Source organism: Myotis daubentonii, chromosome 1 (assembly GCF_963259705.1).
Source record: "Myotis daubentonii chromosome 1, mMyoDau2.1, whole genome shotgun sequence".
NCBI classification, from domain to species: Eukaryota; Metazoa; Chordata; class Mammalia; order Chiroptera; family Vespertilionidae; genus Myotis; species Myotis daubentonii.
This window is the reverse complement of record NC_081840.1, coordinates 115340249-115355348: the sequence shown is the minus strand read 5'-3', so window position 1 is coordinate 115355348 and position 15100 is coordinate 115340249. Positions and strand designations below refer to the sequence as shown.

Below are 15100 nucleotides of genomic sequence, written 5' to 3'. Positions count from 1 at the left end.
TTCTGGATATTAACCCTTTATCAGATGTGTCATTGGCAAATATGTTCTCCCATATAGTGGGCTCCCTTTTCATTTTGTTGATGGTTTCATTTGCTGTGCAGTAGCTTTTTATTTTAACATAGTCCCTTTTGTTTAATTTCTCCTTTATTTCCCTTGCCCTAGTAGATGAATCTGCAAACATATTGCTGAGAGATGTCTGAGATTTTCCTACCTATGGCTTCTTCTAGGATTTTTATGGTTTCATGACATAAAGTATTTTATTCGTTTTTATTTTATTCTTGTGTATAGTGTATGGTAAGTTTGTGTTCTAGTTTTATTTTTTGTCATGTACCGATCCAATTTTCCCAACACCATTTATTGAAAAGACTGTTTTTGCTCCACTGTAGCTCTTGCCTCCTTTGTTAAATGTTAATTGAGCATAATGGCTTGGGTCGATTTCTGAGGTCTCTGTTCTATTCCATTAATCTATATTCCTGTTCTTGTGCCAGTACCAGGCTGTTTTGAATACAGTGGCTTTGTAATATAACTTGATATCTGGTATTGTGATCCACCAACTTTGTTCTTCTTTCTCAAGATTGTTGTGGCTATTCAGGGTCTTCTTTGGTTCCATATAAATTTTTAGAAAGTTTGGTCTAGATCTGTGAAAGATGCTGTTGGTATTTTACTGGTAATAGGCATTGCATTGAATCTATAGTTTGTTTGGGGTAGTATGGACACTTTAATGATGTTAATTCTACCAATCCATGAACACAGTATATGCTTCTACTTGTTTATATATATTTTTGTACAGTAGACATGCTAATGATTTTGGCTATTCAAGAAGAGAACACTGAAGATAATGGTTTACTTATCATGAACTAGTTTTATCTCTAACCTAGCAAAGTTATGTCAGCAAATTACTCTTCAAATTTTCTTTTGAGCCACCTTCACTTATCCTTCTGGTTGCCTCATTAATAAATTAAATGTTTGACACATGCATATTCTTTACCCATATGAGAGTCATGTTTTATTTTCTTTGAAAACTATACTTTGATATCCACCCCTACTTTCATTCCAAGCCTCTTTTGTAATTAGAGATAGCCATGTAATATAGTTCCAGTCAATCAGATACAAGCAGAAATCTAATAGGAGTTTCTGAAGAAGTTTCACTCCCCTAGTAAAGAAGGCAGCTATAGCTGGCACTACTCTTTTCCTCTACTTTCTGCCTTGGCTGCCAGCATGATTTCTGGAGTTGGGGCCACCAACCTTACTCCCAAGAAGAAGAAAGATCAAAGGAAAGGCTAAGAGGCTCTGAGAGATGCCAACCCTGACAACACTGGGCCCATGAATCAAGAACAGCTGCCATCAACCTCTAAATTTCTTATGTGAGAAAAACGCTCACTTGTTCAAACCACTGTACATCCAGTTTTCCTTTGCCTTCAACTAAACATATTTTTAGCTGATACAGTTCCTTAGCCTCTTCTATGATTCCCATTTTATCAGGTAGCATATTTTCAACCAGAAAGGCAAGTTTCACTCTGCCTAAAACTGGAACTACAAAAAAGCATACTTTTCAAAGAGATTATAGAGAGGCTTACCAATGTTTATAACTGTTTCTGAAAACAAATTTATATTGTTTCCATGTGTGGTGAAGACAAGTAATGAGCTGCCTCAACCTCACCACCCACCCACCCACCCCAAACCCTTGCCAAACACCAAAGTTTGCGAATCATAAACGAAGGAGACTACGTTCTCCCGAGGTCATTTCTTCCTAAGGGTCTCAAGACTAGAGGAGTTCCTGGTACAGAGAGAGCAAACCGGAGTGGTCTGCAGTGGCCCTGGGAAGCCTGGGGCTCGTCCTTCCACCCCATCCACTCTCTAGAACGCACCTGGACTCAGACCCGGCCTTGCCTCTTCCCTAGAAATTCTGGGGGAATATGAGCTGACAGGCAATAATAATTCCTCAGGTTTAGTACCCTGAGGAGTACTAAATGCATAACTGAACTAAATTCAAACCTGTTGACCTAATCTTCGTATTCCTCTCACACTCAGATGTCTAAAAACTTTTTTCCACAACTGCTGGTTGTGTGTTCAAAGCTTATTCCTGGCTTCTCATCCAAAGAGTCCCAAATACTTTTTATGCATTCTTCCAAATAAGAAATATTTGCTTTACATGCATTCAATAAAAAGTAGCAGTTGGCCTACAGATATGAGATTTGAGCCAGTCTGCTCTCTGCCATGTATTGAAAAAGAAAGAAAGGTAGGAAGACAAACCAATTAAAAGCCTAAGGACCTGAATAGACACTTCTCCAAAGAGAACATACAGATGGCCAAGAGACATATGAAAAAATGCTCACCATCACTAATCAGAGACATGCAAAATAAAAGGACAATGAGATATCACCTCACACCTGTCAGAATGGCTACCATCAACAAATCAACAAACAAGTGCTGAGGGGAATGTGGAGAAAAGAAAAGACTAGTTCACTGCTGGTGGGAATGCAGACTGGTGTAGTCACTATGGTAAACAGTATGGAGTTTCCTCAAAAAATTAAAAATGGAACTGCCGCCCTAGCCTCTTTGGCTCAGTGGATGGAGTGTCGGCCTGTGGCTGAAGGGTCCTGGTTTCAATTCAGGTCAAGAGCACATGCCTAGCTAGTGGGCTTAATCCCCAGTAGTTGGGCATGCAGGAGGCAGCCGATCCATGATTCTCTCTCATCATTGATGTTTCTATCTCTTTTTCCCTCTCCCTTACTCTTTGAAATCAATAAAAATATATTTTAAAATAAATTTAAAAAATGGAATTGCCATTTGACCCAGTGATCCCACTTCTGGGAATATATCCTAAGAATCCCAAAACACCAATCAGAAAGAGTATATGCACCCCTATGTTCATAGCAGCATTATTTACAATAGCCAAGATATGGAGCAATCTATGTGTCCATCAATAGATCAGTAGATAAAAAAAAAAAAAAGCTGTGGTACATTTACACAATGGAATACCATGCAGCTGTTAAAATGAAGGATCTCCTACCCTTTGAGGCAGCATGGAGAGACCTGGAGAGTATCATGCTAAGTGAAATAAACCAGTCAGAGAAAGACAAGTATCACATGATCTCACTTATATGTGGAATCTAATCCACAAAATAAACTGACGAACAAAATAATTCCAGAAGCGTGGATGCATGGGACAGACGAACAGATCTCAGAAGGGAAGGGGAGTGGGCGGGAACAGGAAGAGATTAACCAAAGAACGTATGTGCGTATATGCATAACCCATGTACACAGACAATAGTGTGGGGAAGGCCTGGAGTGGCGTACAGTTCGGGTGGGTGGGGGCAATGAGAGATGGGGGCAAAGAGGGGACAACTGTAATACTGTCAACAATTTTTTAAAAAGAAAGAAAGAGAAAAAGGAAGGAAGAGGAGTGGGGAAAGAAGACAGGCAGCACGCAGAATGGATTCCTAGGTGGAAACAGGAAAGGAAGGGAACACACACACACACACACACACACACACACACACACCTATTTTCTTATTTTTTTAGTAAGCTCACTCTTTAAAAAAAAAAAAAGCCAACTCTTTTCCACATAAAAACTTCATATTCAGAGAAAGAAAATGACCTACTGGTATAAAATATGCCGATTTCTTCAGATTTCCCTGAAGATTCTGAGGCCCTCAATAATTCTGAGACAGCTCCTCAAACAGATTGTCAAACTGCAGCGGGAAGGCTGGGGAGGGTTGGGGGGCAGGAGGGAGGGGGGTAAGAGATCAACCAAAGGACTTGTATGCATGCATATAAGCATAACCAATGGACATAAGACACTGGGGGATAGGGGAAGCTAGGGGACTGTCAAGGGCAGGGGGGGGAAAATGGACACATATGTAATACCCTTTGTAATACTTTAAGCAATAAAAAAATAAAAAATAAAAAATAATTCTGAGACAGCTCCTGAGAAACTATCTTAGGATAGTTATAATAAGCCTATTATATGCACTTCTTTTTTTCAAATTAAAAAAAATTAATCTAGTTTTGCAAAAATAAGCCTAACCCAATAGTCTTTATGAATAACTTTTGTTTATAACTAATTACCATGTAATAAAAAAATGATCATTTGTATTACCAAATATGTAAAGGAAGAAAAACCAGTTAGGTAAGGGGTGTGTGTCTGTGTGTGAACTTATTTCTTTGTCTCTTAAAATGATTATGTTTATATCTTCTTTCTTTTGTTTTCTCTTTTATTCCCTTTTTTCTTTTTTGTTTTAAAGGTCTGTATGGTCACTGCCATCCTCTGATGTTTCCAATACCCCATTCCCTCCACCCTTCTCTTCTTGACTTTCTCTTTTCTCTACCACATGGGTAGAAAATCTAAGAAAAAGAGTGGGTGGATGGTAGCAAGTGGGGAAAGGACATGACATAAGACATTAGAGAAGCAATAACACAGCACAAAGACTGCCTGAGAAGAGCTTCGGAGCCGTCGGGCACAGTGGGGTTACCTGGAGATTGAAAGCAGCTTCACCTGAAGCGCTGCCACCTTGGCGTCTGTGCCTGGACAGCCGCGCTGGCCACCACCGCAGACCAGTGGGCAGCGCGGCTGCAGCAGGGGCTCATCTTCTCCAGTGAAGCTACTGCCCCAAGCTTGCGTCTCGGCAGCCACTTTTTCATCATCTTCTGATCTGAGCACCTAAAGTCCTAAACCCATGGATGGACCAAACAGGATCTTTTCTTAATTGACTGAGGAGAAAGGCTGAAAAGTTACCTTTGCAACCAAAGCAACCATTCCTTTGCTGCAGAGAAAGCAAGAGCATGCGGGGATGCCGCTTTTCTGATGCAGTCACCTCTCTGACAGCCCTGCGTTCCTCCTCAGAACAGAGGAAGGCAACTTCAGCGGGAAGGCCGGTGGGGGAGGGGGGAGAGATCCACCAAAGGACTTGTGTACAGGCATATAGCATAACCGATGGACACAGACACTGGGGGGGTGAGGGCTTGTGCTAGGGGGTGGGGCTGGCCGGGGAGAAGTCAATGGGGGGAAAGGAGACATATGCAATACTATATGTAATAATTTAAACAATAAGTAATTTTTAAAAAAGAAGAAGAAGAAGACGGCAGCCAAGGAGGCGGGGTGCCCAGGAGACCTTGAGTAAAGTAGCCAGGTTTCCTGCTCCTTCAACATGGGTCTTTAAAAGGCTGCAATTTAAGGGGCACCAGAACTTCAGAAACACTTTCTCAAACGTGAAAACAGGGATTTAGAATTCTCTTTTTGCTTCATTGTACTCTTCTATATTGATGAGCTTTTTTAATAGTGATTTACCATTTTTACCTAAGTAAATAAGATCTTTATTCTAAAATGACTACAAAACATCTCCCAGAGCTAAATGGAACTGCCTCCTGGGTTCTCTGCCATTTTGACTGTTCTTGCTACTGATCCCTCCATCAAGCAGATAAGTGAAGTCAAGGCTGCTAGTGCTGGCTACGCTGACCCTAACCCTCTCAAGGCTTGTGGTTGTTTTAGGAACCCACAGACTTTTGGGGGAAATGGATTCTGTTGAAGCAAAGAGCAAAACCCTCTTACCAGGGTGATTATTTTGTCCAGCTCTCATTTTGCTCAGGACTTTCTCAGAACTGACATTTCTCTGAGAGTGGCAAGTCTTCAGCTCAATGTCAAGTGCAGCGAAGCCTTCTATTTTCCTTAAAGCAAAAAGGTTTCAAATATATTTTACCATCCTGACAGCAGTGACAAATGGGACTTTAACTCAAATGGATTACAGATGGGCTTTCTGAACCACATAAAACTCCATGTAAATGGAAAACCACCAACATTTTTTTAAAAATATCAGACATACTCATAGGGTTTTTTGACATTTGTTTAAAAAACAAAAACCAGTTGCCATCTCCCCTTTCTTTATTACCTTTTTCACCGACTAAAGGCAGTAGAGTGAAGCAGGACATGGGACAGGGGGGGCCAAGGGAGGGATCAAAGTCAGGAAAACAAGAGGCTCCTTGCCTGCCCAGGTGGTACTGCCACGTCTCCAGAACGGTCAGCAAGCAAAGGCCTCCGCCCAGCTGCTAGCCTGGGGGTGGGTTAGCCGGGGTGGGCTAGCTTTCTCTGCAAGGGCCAGGTGATAAATATCTCAGGCTTTGTGGGCCACAGAGCCTCAGCTGCAATGACTTAACTCCGCCCTTGCAGGATGAAGGCAACCGGAACAGTGGACGTGGCTCTGCCCAATAAAACCTTTTCTTTTTCTTTATTGATTTTTACAAACATAGGGAGGTGGCTAGCTATGCCCCACAGGCCAGATTTGCAGACCCCTGGATTATGATGTGACTGGCATTTAAAAAATAATGTTAGCAAGGAAAGGAGGGAGTCACAAACACCACTCCCCAGAAGCTTCCATGGCAGCACAGTGTGCAGGCTGGGAGGCCTCCTGTGGACCAGCTGTTCCAGTGGTTCTCAACCTTCTGGCCCTTTAATACAGTTCCTCATGTTGTGACCCCCAACCATAAAATTATTTTTGTTGCTACTTCATAACTGTAATGTTGCTACTGTTATGAATCGTAATGTAAATATCTGATATGCCGGATGGTCTTAGGCGACCCCTGTGAAAGGGTCGTTCGACCCTCAAAGGGGTCGTGACCCACAGGTTGAGAACCGCTGTGTTAACCCTTTCATTGGGGAAAGGGGACTTCCAGATGAAGGGCTGGAAGGGCTGGTGTCAAGAGCTTCAGGGAAGCAGCTAACTCCAACCACTGACATCCTAGCTCAGTGGTCGGCAAACTCATTAGTCAACAGAGCCAAATATCAACAATACAACGATTGAAATTTCTTTTGAGAGCCAAATTTTTTAAACTTAAACTATATAGGTAGGTACATTGTTATTAACTTAATTAGGGTACTCTTAAGTTGGCCTTTGCTAAAAACGTCCTCAATCTGATTGAGGTAGGTTCGCTGAGGTCGACCCCTTCCAACTCTCCCATCCACACTCATCTTGTATACTTGTTTTGTCTATCCTTTCCGAAAACCGACTTCTGCACATGGGCCACAAAGTTTTAATCGCACTGTATGTGCACGCCCGCACGTGGTATTTTGTGGAAGAGCCACACTCAAGGGGCCAAAGAGCCGCATGTGGCTCAAGAGCCACGGTTTGCCGACCACTGCCCTAGCTGGTTTGGCTCAGTGGATAGAGTGTCAGCCTGTTGATTGAAGGGTCCCGGGTTCAATTCTGGGCAAGGGCATATGTCCAGGTTGCGGGCTCGATCCCCAGTAGGGGGCATGCAGGAGGCAACTATCAATGATTCTCTCTCATCATTGGTGTTTCTATCTCCTGCCCTTCCTCTCTGAAATCAATAAAAATATATATTTTTCAAAGTTTACCAATATTTTAACAACTGGATGCTGGTGGGTCCCAGCTACTACCAGCCTGGACCCCTGCACTAAGATACTCTCCTAGGAAAAGATTACAAAAAAACTCAAGTCTTTCATAGAAGTGAGATTTTTCTCTTACTGCCCCCCTGCCAAAAAGCTTCAAACAAAAATAACTGATACACTTACAAGCAAAAAAATGAAAAGCTCTGAGAAGACAGCACAATTAGTAAGCTCTAAGGTCATTTTACAGTAGGAAGAGAGTAGATGCACTGAAACGCTTCCAATTGGGTCTCTCTAATTACTTGGCTACATTGCTCGGTAACTGCGTTAGCATTAAATTGGGAGAAACCACAATGGCTTGTGACCCCTGGCCAGTGTCAATGCCAAAGAAAGAGTGCTCTGAGGAAACCACAACAGAGAAAGAAGTTGTCTTTGAGCAACTGACCCCCCCCCAACCCAGGTACTCTGGACCCTCCTCACCTTCTCCCACTCCCCCAACACACACAGAGCCACACATGCACCAACTCACCTACAACGTCCCCCTCTCCCTATAAGCCCTCACCTAGCTGCCATTAGAAAGTTACTAGCACAACTAATTCAGACTATCCTATATAATAAAAGCCCAGCAACCGAAATGGAGGACGACCAGAATGACCAGAGACCAGAACAACCACAGCCCTTGGCCTGGCCGGCCCCACCCCCCATGGGGGACCCCCACCCTGATCCGGGGCCCCCATCAGGGCAGGCCAGCTGGCCCCCACCCATGCACTGGGCCTCTATCCTATATAATAAAAGGATAATATGCAAATTGACCCTAATGGCAAATGACCAGAATGACCACTCAACCAGTCACTATGAGGCACACTGACCACCTCTCAGTCCCTTTCCCTGGCCGGCAGATTTCGATTGGCTGATGACAAACAAGGAACCTGGGGTGGGTGGTGGCAGGGACAGGGCTGGCTGCGGGCAGCTGGGAAGATGGCCCTGATCACAGGCCAGGTCTAGGGATCATACCCGTGCACGAATTTCATGCGCCGGGCCTCTAGTAGTGTTAATAAGTAGCTACCTGTCTTTTCCTCTCAGAGGTTTAAGAATTTTTATGAGGATCTAGAGCGAGCAATTCCTTTACCCAAATGCAACATTCTATAATGGAGAGGAGGATAGGCAGATATTTTTAGATATTTTTAGTCAGGTAGCCTCGCCTTCTGAAAACATGCTACCTTGACCACTGCCAATTCTTTCCTTGAAAAAGGAGACCCGAACTACCGCACAGGATGACAGAAATTGGGAATTTGTATTTTAATTGAAGGCCTTGTCCTGATACCCAGATGTCCAGAACATCAAGAAATTTAGAACACATTATATCCTGCACACAGGTCCCCACCCACTTCTTACTTTTTGGAAAGGACTGTATGTTAAGGTAACACAGAACTGTGTGGAGTACACTGTGAGCATGGAGACTTGTTACAGGCTGGGATTGTGCATGTTGGGGTACAGAGGGGAAGAGGAAGAGCTTCCTCAGTGGCCCCGACCCCAGGGACCCCTGCCATTCCTGCGGGCCCCTGTCCTAGCTCTAGTGCAGAGGAGTATCTCTGGATATTATGTTGCTGTTTGTGGAATTCAGCTTGAGCCAACAGACAACCAGGCAGTTTCCATAAAAAAATTTGCTAAGCTTTGGCCGGGTAGCTCAGTTGGTTCGAGCGTTGTCCCCAATATGCCAAGGTTGTGGGTTCAGTCTTCAGTCAGGGCACATACAAGAAGCAACCAATGGATGCATAAATAAGCATAACAACAAATCCATGTTTCTCTCTCTTCCTCTCTTCCTCTCTCTCTGCCTTTTTCCCCCCAGTCTTCTCTCTCTCTAAAAATGAATTTAAAAACTAAAAATAGACTGGCTAGTGTAGCTCAATGATTGAGCATCGACCCATGAACCAGGAAGTCACGGTTCCATTCCAGGTCAGTGCACATGCCCGGGTTGCAGGCTGGATCCCCAGTAGAGGGCACGCATGAGGCAGCCAATCAATGATTCTCTCTCATCCTTAATGTTTCTATCTCTCTCTCCTTCTCCCTTCTTCTGTGAAAATAAAAACATATTTTTTTAAAAGTTAAGAAGAATACAAATTAAAAATAAATTTTAAAAAAATTTTAATCAAAGCCACTGCACATGGCCTCTAAGTCACAAAAGCAAGATTGAGGCAGGACCTGTGACTGCCAGTTCCCAGACCCACAGCCCCTATGCTCTACTGTGCTCAGCCCAACCTTAATCTTTTAAACACTCGAGCTGCATCTCTTTAAAATGTGTCGCCTTCAGCTGACTACATTTACTCAGAGGAAGGAATTCTAAGGCCCCGGCTCCCTGCACTTCAACAGCAGTGACCTGAGGCACCTGGAGAGAATGTGCTTCCAGGGCCCTATTTCCTGGTAAATGCAATGAAAGCCTCAAAGTTTGGGCTAATAAAATCCTCACTAAAAACTCTCTCTCTGACCTTACCTGAAGCGCTGTGGAGCTGTTTAAAGCCTTGTGCAAAGGCTTTTCACAGAACCATTTCCTTCAGCTAAAGGGGTGGGGGTGGGGAGAGCAGTAAGTAAGCCGCCATCAGCCATGGGAATCAGATTACTGGCGTCTCTGGCCAAGCACTGAAAATGGGGAGCGGACAGGGGTCAAGACTGTGCCCCTTGATGAAGTATGATAATCACCACCATGGGCAAGGGGATCATTTTCTAATTAAACTGTCTTTTACCTCCCAGGAGAAGTCCTGCCCAGTCAAGAGCCCCAGGACCAAATGAGTTGCACAGCTGTGAGAGATAGAATTGCAAAGAAAAATAACCCGTGAATGGAATCTTTGGCTTCTTGGTGGGAATCCCATATGAAATGCCTCCAGGTGGAAAGCCCAAGATGAGGCTCAGAGGTCCCGTGAGAGAGGCACAGGCACCAGAGGGCACCTCTGCTGGGCCCGGGGCTGCCTGGCACAGCTCCATGTCTTTGCAGCATCCAATTCCTGAGGTGGAGTGCAGGAGAGAATGTGGAAGTACTGATGACGCTACTGTTGCTGAATTCAAGGGTGGGAGGAAAATGAGCTGAGGCTTACGGGAAAGAGCAGCCTGTCGGGCATCCGGAGGCCTGTGCTGCAGGCTGAGCATTTGCATGGCCACCTCTGGCCCCATCTCTAAGCGAAGCAGGCAGCCTGTGCAGCTGACAGGGTTGGCCTTTGATCAAGTCTATCTCCCTGCCAGGGCTTACTTTGCCTCCTCCAGGCCCCAGACCTCTTTGTGCAGTTTCCTTCGGAGCCTGTCTCCGTCCTAAGCAAGAACCCCAGCCCAGGAGGTTCTCCCTTCCCTGTCAGAACGTTGCCTCTCAAGGTGTTTTTCTCCCAGGACCTTGTGCTCTGCCAACAAATTTTTCCAATCAGCTAACCTGTTAACAGGTGAAAGAAAATGAGGATAATTTTCTCCTCTTAGATATTTGCATATTAACGGGGTCTTCCAAAATCAATGCCTGAATCAAAAACTGTGGCTCAGATGCTCAAATTGCAAGCACTCAGACGGAGAGAGAAGTGGCACCGTTGCCTACTGTCACCAAAACTCAGGGGTTAGGCATGAAGCTGGGGCACATCTTTTTGTCACCTAAGCATTACTGAGCCTCATCTTCTCTTAGTAGCTAAAGAACAGCAAAATTTCATCGAACCTTGCAATTAAAGCTTTCTGAGCTAAGGGTGGGTGGAGTAAGTGCATTCAGAATCAACAACCAGAAGCAATGAAGTAACCCCTTTGCTTCAACCCACGTCCTGTCTTCCAAGTCACCCTTTTACTTGGAAAGCTTGGAAACTCCCAGGGACTCGAATCTAGCACAGGATATAGGAGAGGGGAGGCGGGGCAAGGTGCACATGATGCCTTCAATCCTCCCAGCTAGAAAAGAACTGAAATTTGGCCAATGTGTTCCAATGCTAATTTTACAAATTTTGAAATTATTCTTTACAATACGTACACATCTTTATATTTTTTCCTATTTCATTTTTCTTTTGGCTCAGGAAAGGTGAGTATTCTGTGTCTCTTGGTGATTAACTTCGTGAGGAAGGGACTATAATATTTAGAAAGTAGAATGTAGACCAATCAGAAAGGATATATGCACCCCCATGTTCAGAGCAGCACAATTCACCGTAGCTAAGATTTAGAAACAGCCTAAGTGCCCATCAGCAGATGAGTGGATTTAAAAACTGTGGTACATCCACACAATGGAATACTAGACTGCGGTAAAAAAAGAAGGAGTTCTTACCATTTGCAACAGCATGGATGAACTGGAGAGCATTATGCTAAGTGAAATAAGCCAATCGGAGAAAGATAAATATCACATGATCTCACTCATTTGTGGAATATAATGAACAACATAAACTAATGAACAAAAACAGATCCAGAGACAGAGAAGCATCCATCAGACCATCAAACCTCAGAGGGAATGTGGGAGGGGGGGGCGGGTAAGAGGCCAACCAAAGGACTTGTATGCATGCATATGAGCATAACCAATGGACACAGACAGTAGGGGGGTGAGGGCCTATGCTGGGGGATGGGAGTGGCAGGGAGAGGTCCATGGGGGGAAAAGGAGACATATGTAATACTTTAAACAATAAAGAATTTTAATCAATTTTTTAAATGAAGAAAGTAGAGTGTAGAGTAAAATTAGAAAGTCAGAAAACCTATCTTGAATTCAAAAAGGCCTCACCTGGAGCAGTGAATGCATCAGATACGCTGAGGCACATTTACCAACTGAGAGAAAGGGGCCATGATGATGGAGGTAGGTGAATGAATGGACAGATGGATGATGGCTAGAAAACAAACACTGAGGGTAAAAAATAGACCTGGCATCCTCGGCAGACTACACAAGCTGTGCAGAGAGGGTGAGGAGACAGGATAGAAAATGACATCCAACCACCCTCAGCTGGGTGGGCATTGTCCCATGCACCAAGAGGTCAAAGGTTCAGTTCCTCGTCAGGCCCATGCCTGGGTTGTGGGCTCGATCCCCAGTAGGGGTCACGAAGGAGGCAGTTGGTGGATGGTTCTCTCGCATCAATGTTTCTCTCTCTTTCTCCCTTCCTCTCTCTCTCTAAAATCAATAAAACATTTTTTTAAAAGAAAGAAAATATCATCCAACTGACAGATTCTTTCTTAATATCAAGATACCTATACCTAAACTACTATATGAGATCCCAGGATACCAACACTGTTAAAACACACACACACACACACACACACACACACACACACACACACACACGCAGCCCTAATCAGTTTGGCTCAGTAGATAGAGCATCTGCCTGTGGACTGAAAGTTCCCGAGTTTGATTCTGGTCAAGGACGTATACCTTGGTTGCAGGCTCGATCCCCAGTAGGGGGCGTGCAGGAGGCAGATGATTGATGTTTCTGACTCTCTCATCCCTCTCCCTTCCTCTCTGTAAAATCAATAAAGTATATTTTTTAAAAAACTGAGAATTAGCTTGATTACTTCAGTAAGCTTTCCCTCTTCTCCTTACCTCTTTAAAATATGTGACAATTTTTCTATGATTATTAATAAAAAAAATCAAACAACAAAAGACCATTCCATTTGACTGCAGAAGACAGAGTCTTAGGCACATCTGAGAGGCAGGCCGGAGAGTGAGAAGGAAGATCAGCCAGGGATGAAGTAGCAGTGGGAGAGAAGGAAAGTTGAAATGAATGCCTCTCTCATCAGCGGCACAGCCTCAAGATCCCTAAGACACACAGCCTGTGGGTGAGCTGGGCAAGGACAGGTCTCCTGAACCGACGCTCTCTTCAATGACAGCACTAAATTGTTCTGAAAACTGGAGCTGCTGATGAAGGGCATGGAGAGGAAAATGAAAAGTCCCAAACTGCGTTGCTAGGTATTCTCTCTCCCACTCATTTCTTCTTCTATTCCGTCCACACAGCATCAGTTGACTGGGGAAGCACAAACTGGAAACAATAAAAATTGCTTTAAAGATATACCTATAAGTACTGATCTTAAAATATTCAAAAAATGACTGAGCACTACCCACTTCCACCAAATTCCTTGTTTTCTGGGCCCACTCTACAGAATATGGTGCCCCATTAAGTCCTACATTCATAGGATTTTTAAGATTGCTCCCTGTAGTGTCTCTTTTAGAGTATCTGAATAAATCATTTATTCTCCATTTCTCATGCTCAGCAGGTTGAATATCTTACTGCTAAATGAGAGAAGCAACTTAGAAAGATTCACTTTACCAGTAAAACCCAGACTCATTTTTAGTAGGGAAGCCTGAGTTTGCCTTACAAGAGTGCCGCCTAGTGCCTATCTGCGGAACTGCACCCAAATTTTCTTCAATATGTTTAGGGCATAAAACATCATTTGTTGGAGTACAGAAGAGCCTTTATGCAATGCTAAAGTGTATATGTAGACATGTTTTATTTTCAAATAAAATTAAACTTCAGTTGATATATGTGTACTACAAATATGTGTTCACATTTAAATAGTCCCTGAGACATTATAAAGATCTCAGTTTAAAATATAGCAAATCTTTTAAAATTACACATTTACTAGGAAAATAGTTTCAAACAAAATACTGACAGAATCTTCAATCATTAGCATACTGTGCTTAAACTATCAGACAGTAGTAATTGCTTAAGAATATTCTTAATTCCCTAGAGAAATATTTGTGGATTTTTCTAGAAAAAAAAGTATTTCTTATAGAGCACATATTAATAATAATAATAACAATGATAATATGTTTGTTACACTCTAACTCCATGCTTGACATTGTATTAAACACATTACCTACAGTATTCTCATTTAATTCACACTTAATATTTTCAAAGTGCTTAGAGTAGCACCTGGCACATAGTAAATGATAAGTGATGTTAAATAACACAAATTGTCTTAGAGAGTAGGTGTTATTATCCCTGTTTACATATAAGAAACCCAAGTTAGAGAAGTTAAGTACCTCGCTCAGGGCTACACACTGTGGGTGGAGTATCTGGGACCCAGCCCAGGTATAGCAGACTCCAGAGGCTGGGCACCATGCTGAGTGCCTCCCCTGTCCGCTTCTCTATAGGCAGTATGGTCCCTGCAGTAGGCTTTTAAGGCTGCTGCAACAAAGTGGCAGGCTGAGCGGATTAGCCAAGAGAAATTTATTTTCTCACAATTCTGGAGGCCAGAGGTCTCAGGTCCAAGTGTTGGCAGGATTGGCTTCTTCTGCAAATGTGCAGATTATGCTGGCAAACCACCAGAACTATACCGAGATATTCTTCATCCTGAGAGGTAACTGGTGTTCTGCCCCATCTTCTTTCTCCATGTCCTGCTCCCCCAAAGCCATCGTTTACTAATAACCAAAGACAGTCATTCCACCCATTGTACTTGCTTCCTGGTCCTGACACTTCCTGGCCCAAACACGTTAATCTGCTGTGCACTCATGCCTCCTCATTCACAATATAGAGTTGTGCTTTTTTTAACAAACACGTAATCTTCAAAGTAGCCTATTTATGTGGCTATATGCTACTTCCAACAATCACATATGTTGATCCACAAAACATTTTGGAAATTCTTTGTTACAGTGACTGACAAGGCTTGTAGCATATATTCTTCTATCCTAACTAATGGAAAATTTTTTAGTAGTTTGATAACTGATAACAGCTAAATAAAATTTGCAGCTAAAGTTGCTGAATAGTATGGAGAATGGGCTTGTTACAACCACATTTTCACCCCAAATGACCATAAAGCATTGAGGATGAATTTTTA

At 43.2% G+C, this 15100-nt stretch overlaps 1 pseudogene; it reads right to left on the bottom strand.

Moving 5' to 3' along the window:
- The window catches only part of LOC132232640 (neurofilament light polypeptide-like), a 29548-nt pseudogene extending 14870 nt beyond the window's left edge, over nt 1-14678 (bottom strand).
- Nucleotides 14679-15100: the final 422 nt, after the last annotated feature.